This window comes from Triticum aestivum, chromosome 2B, assembly GCF_018294505.1.
Source record: "Triticum aestivum cultivar Chinese Spring chromosome 2B, IWGSC CS RefSeq v2.1, whole genome shotgun sequence".
Classification (NCBI taxonomy): Eukaryota; Viridiplantae; Streptophyta; class Magnoliopsida; order Poales; family Poaceae; genus Triticum; species Triticum aestivum.
This window is the reverse complement of record NC_057798.1, coordinates 94,280,216-94,286,572: the sequence shown is the minus strand read 5'-3', so window position 1 is coordinate 94,286,572 and position 6,357 is coordinate 94,280,216.

Here is a 6,357-nt window from a genome sequence, read left to right as displayed (position 1 = left end):
AAAATATAGTTTCAGATTCTATTAAAGTTATTTGTGTGCACAAACTACAATACACTCTTTATGGACATAATTCAATTACACACACAAAAAATCAATTTTGAGTTTTGCAAATTAAAAAAAGATAATTGTACATATTAAATATTCCCAAATAATTTTTTTAGAGAAGTCACATTATATCCTCTCATTAAATTTTATTTGAATACTTTGGAAATATTTAAATGGCACTATAACTCCAAATATGATCCATCTTTAAATAGAAATCCAAATTCAAAATAACTTCAAAAGAAATATTTATTCGCCATGTTTTGAGAAAGTCATTTTATTCCCACTCTATTTTTATTTGTGGTTTCAAAATATTTCATAGGTGTCCAAAAGAAAAGCAATTGGATGGAAATATTTGAAACAAGAATAAAAAAGGTTTTAATTTTCCATGAAAATCATAGAAATTCACTCAATAATATCTTATTATTAACATTCCAAAATACTTAGCAGACAAGAAGGCCGGCAACACCAAAGGTATATGTGATATACATGTAATTGATGTGTACCTTACCAGTACTCATAGTAGCTCCTGGGTATTTGATACGGGTGCGGTTGCTCATATTTGTAACTCAAAGCAGGAGCTGCGGAATAAGCGGAGACTGGCGAAGGACGAGGTGACGATGCGCGTCGGAAATGGTTCCAAGGTCGATGTGATCGCCATCAACACGCTACCTCTACATTTACCTACGGGATTAGTTTTAAACCTCAATAATTGTTATTTAGTGCCAGCTTTCAGCATGAACATTATATCTGGATCTTATTTAATACGAGATGGCTACTCATTTAAATCCAAGAATAATGATTGTTCTATTTATATGAGAGATATATTTTATGGTCATGCCCCCATGGTCAATGGTTTATTCTTAATGAATCTCGAACGTGATGTTACACATATTCATAGTGTGAATACCAAAAGATGTAAAGTTGATAACGATAGTCTCACATACTTGTGGCACTGCCGCCTTGGTCACATTGATGTCAAGCGCATGAAGAAGCTCCATGCTGATGGACTTTTAGAGTCTCTCGATTATGAATCATTTGACACATGCGAACCATGCCTCATGGGCAAAATGACCAAGACTCCGTTCTCCGGAACAATGGAGCGAGCAACCAACTTATTAGAAATCATACATACTGATGTATGCGGTCCAATGAGCGCTGAGGCTCGCAGAGAATATCGTTATGTTCTCACTCTCACTGACGACTTGAGCAGATATGGGTATGTCTACTTGATGAAACACAAGTCTGAGACCTTTGAAAACTTCAAGGAATTTCAGAATGAGGTAGAGAATCAACGTGACCGAAAGATAAAGTTCTTACGATCAGATCGTGGAGGAGAATATTTAAGTCATGAATTTGGGACGCACTTAAGGAAATGTGGAATCGTTTCACAACTCACGCCGCTTGGAACACCTCAGCGTAACGGTGTGTCCGAACGTCATAATCGCACTTTATTGGATATGGTGCGATCTATGATGTCTCTTACCGATTTACCGCTATCTTTTTGGGGATACACTCTAGAGACAGCTGCATTCACTTTAAATAGGGCACCGTCTAAATCCGTTGAGACGACACCGTATGAATTATGGTTTGGAAAGAAACCTAAGCTGTCATTTCTAAAAGTTTGGGGATGCGATGCTTATGTCAAGAAACTCCAACCTAAAAAGCTCGAACCCAAGTCGGAAAAATGCGTCTTCATAGGATACCCTAAGGAAACCATTGGGTATACCTTCTACCTCAGATCCGAAGGCAAGATCTTTGTTGCCAAGAACGGGTCCTTTCTGGAGAAAGAGTTTCTCTCGAGAGAAGTAAGTGGGAGGAAAGTGGAACTTGATGAAGTACTACCTCTTGAACCAGTGAGTAGCGCAGCTCAGGAAGATGTTCCTGTGGTGCCAGCACCAACTGAAGAGGAAGTTAATGATGATGATCAAGGTACTTCGGATCAAGTTACTACTGAACTTCGTAGGTCCATGAGGACATGTTCCACACCAGCGTGGTATGGCAACCCTGTCCTGGAAATCATGTTGTTAGACAACGGTGAACCTTCGAACTATGAAAAAGCGATGGCGGGCCCAGATTCCAACAAATGGCTTGAAGCCATGTAATCCGAGATAGGATCCATGTATGAAAACGAAGTATGGACTTTGACAGACTTGCCCGATGATTGGCGAGCGATAGAAAACAAATGGATCTTTAAGAAGAAGATGGACGCGGATGGTAATGTTACCATCTATAAAGCTCGACTTGTCACTAAGGGTTATCGACAAGTTCAAGGGGTTGACTACGATGAGACATTCTCTCCCATAGCGAAGCTAAAGTCCGTCCGAATTATGTTAGCAATTGTCGCATACTATGATTATGAGATATGGCAAATGGACGTCAAAACTGCATTCCTTAACGGCCATCTTAAGGAAGAACTGTATATGATGCATCCGGAAGGTTTTGTCGACCCTAAGAATGCTAACAAGGTATGCAAGCTCCAGCGATCCATTTATGGGCTGGTGCAAGCATCTCGAAGTTGGAACATTCACTTTGATGAGATGATCAAAGCGTTTGGGTTTATGCAGACTTATGGAGAAGCATGTGTTTACAAGAAAGTGAGTGGGAGCTCTGTAGCATTTCTCATATTATATGTAGATGACATACTTTTGATGGGAAATGATATAGAACTTTTGGACAGCATTAAGGCCTTCTTGAATAAGTGTTTTTCAATGAAGGACCTTGGAGAAGCTGCTTACATACTAGGCATCAAGATCTATAGGGATAGATCGAGACGCCTCATAGGTCTTTCACAAAGCACATACCTTGATAAGAAATTGAAGAAGTTCAATATGGATCGGTCCAAGAAGGGGTTCTTGCCTGTGTTGCAAGGTGTGAAATTGAGCTCAGCTCAATGCCCGACCACGGCAGTGTTGGGGAACGTAGTAATTTCAAAATTTTCCTACGCACACGCAAGATCATGGTGATGGCATAGCAACGAGAGGGGAGAGTCTTTGTCCACGTACCCTCGTAGACCGTAAGCGGAAGCATTATGACAACGCGGTTGATGTAGTCCTACGTCTTCACGATCCGACCGATCCAAGTACCGAACGTACGGCACCTCCGAGTTCAGCACACGTTCAGCTCGATGACGATCCCCGGGCTCCGATCCAGCAAAGCTTCGGGGATGAGTTCCGTCAGCACGACGGCGTGGTGACGATGATGATGCTCTACCGGCGCAGGGCTTCGCCTAAACTCCGCGACGATATGACCGAGGTGGAATATGGTGGAGGGGGGCACCGCACACGGCTAAGGAATGATCCGTAGATCAACTTGTGTTGTTCCTAGAGGTGCCCCCTGCCCCCGTATATAAAGGAGCAAGGGGGGAGGGGCGGCCGGCCTAGGAGGGGCGCGCCGAGGGGAGTCCTACTCCCACCGGGAGTAGGACTCCCTCCTTCCTTGTTGGAGTAGGAGAAGGGGGAAAGAGGGGAGAGGAGGAAGGAAAAGGGGGCTGCACCCCTTGTCCAATTCGGACCAGAGGGGGGCTGCGCGCCTCCTTCCTTTCGGCCTCTCTCCTCTATTCCCGTATGGCCCAATAAGGCCCATATACTCCCCGGCGAATTCCTGTAACTCTCCGGTACTCCGAAAAATATCCGAATCACTCGGAACCTTTCCGAACTCCGATTATAGTCGTCCAATATATCGATCTTTACGTCTCGACCATTTCGAGACTCCTCATCATGTCCCCGATCTCATCCGGGACTCCGAACTCCTTCGGTACATCAAAACTCATAAACTCATAATATAACTGTCATCGAAACCTTAAGCGTGCGGACCCTACGGGTTCGAGAACTATGTAGACATGACCTAGAACTATTCTTGGTCAATAACCAATAGCGGAACCTGGATGCCCATATTGGCTCCTACATATTCTACGAAGATCTTTATCGGTCAAACCGCATAACAACATACTTTGTTCCCTTTGTCATCGGTATGTTACTTGCCCGAGATTCGATCGTCGGTATCCAATACCTAGTTCAATCTCGTTACCGGCAAGTCCCTTTACTCTTTATGTAATGCATCATTCCGTAACTAACTCATTAGCTACATTGCTTGCAAGGCTTATAGTGATGTGCATTACCGAGAGGGCCCAGAGATACCTCTTCGACAATCGGAGTGACAAAACCTAATCTCGAAATACGCCAACCCAACATGTACCTTTGGAGACACCTGTAGTACTCCTTTATAATCACCCAGTTACGTTGTGACGTTTGGCAGCACCCAAAGTGTTCCTCCGGTAAACGGGAGTTGCATAATCTCATAGTTACAGGAACATGTATAAGTCATGAAGAAAGCAATAACAATATACTAAACGATCAAGTGCTAGGCTAACGGAATGGGTCATGTCAATCACATCATTCTTCTAATGATGTGATCCCATTAATCAAATGACAACACATGTCTATGGTTAGGAAACATAACCATCTTTGATTAATAAGCTAGTCAAGTAGAGGCATACTAGTGACTATATGTTTGTCTATGTATTCACACATGTATCATGTTTCCGGTTAATACAATTCTAGCATGAATAATAAACATTTATCATGATATGAGGAAATAAATAATAACTTTATTATTGCCTCTAGGGCATATTTCCTTCAATCTCCCACTTGCACTAGAGTCAATAATCTAGTTCACATCATCATGTGATTTAACACCAATATTCATATCTGTATATGACTAACACCCAAAGTTCACATCGTCATGTGATCAACACCCAAAGGGTTTACTAGAGTCAATAATCTAGTTCACATCGCTATGTGATTAACACCCAAAGAGTACTAAGGTATGATCATGTTTTGCTTGTGAGAGAAGTTTAGTCTACGGGTCTGTCACATTCAGAGCCTATGTATTTTGCAAATATTCTATGTCTACAATGCTCTGCATGGAGCTACTCTAGCTAATTGCTCCCACTTTCAATATGTATCTAGATCGAGACTTAGAGTCATCTAGATCTGTGTCAAAACTTGCATCGATGTAACCTTTTACGACGAACCTTTTTTTTCACCTCCATAATCGAGAAATATTTCCTTATTCCACTAAGGATAATTTTGACCGCTGTCCAGTGATCTACTCTTAGATCACTATTGTACTCCCTTGCTTAACACAGTGTAGGGTATACAATAGATCTGGTACACAGCATGACATACTTTATAGAACCTATGGTTGATGCATAGGGAATGACTTTCATTCTCTTTCTATCTTTTGCCGTGGTCGGGTTTTGAGTCTTACTCAATTTCACACCTTGTAACACAGGAAAGAACTCTTTCTTTGACTGTTCCATTTTGAACTACTTCAAAATCTAGTCAAGGTATATACTCATTGAAAAAACTTATCAAGCGTCTTGATCTATCTCTATAGATCTTGATGCTCAATATGTAAGCAGCTTCACCGAGGTCTTTCTTTGAAAAACTCCTTTCAAACACTCCTTTATGCTTTGCAGAATAATTCTACATTATTTCCGATCTACAATATGTCATTCACATATACTTATCAGAAATGTTGTAGTGCTCCCACTCACTTTCTAGTAAATATAGGCTTCACCGCAAGTCTGTATAAAACTATATGCTTTGATCAACTTATCAAAGCGTATATTCCAACTCCGAGATGCTTGCACCAGTCCATAGATGGATAGTTGGAGTTTGCATATTTTGTTAGTACCTTTAGGATTGACAAAACCTTCTGGTTGCATCATATACAACTCTTCTTTTAAGAAAACCATTAAGGAATCCAGTTTTGACATCCATTTGCCAGATTTCATAAAATGTGGCAATTACTAACTTGATTCGGACAGACTTTAAGCCTCGCTACAGTTGAGAAAATCTCATTGTAGTCAACACCTTGAACTTGTCAAAAACCTTTTTCGACAAGTCGAGCTTTGTAGATAGTAACACTACTATCAACGTCCGTCTTCCTCTTGAAGATCCATTTATACAATATGGCTTGCCGATCATCGGGCAACTCCACCAAAGTCCACACTTTGTTCTCATACATGGATCCCATCTCAGATTTCATGGCCTCAAGCCATTTCGCGGAATCTGGGCTCATCATCGCTTCCTCATAGTTCGTAGGTCCATCATGGTCTAGTAACATGACCTCCAGAATGGGATTACCGTACCACTCTGGTGTGGATCTCACTCTGGTTGACCTACGAGGTTCGGTAGTAACTTGATCTGAAGTTACATGATCATCATCATTAGCTTCCTCACTAATTGGTGTAGTAGTCACAGGAATAGATTTCTGCGATGAACTACTTTCAAATAAGGGAGCAGGTAC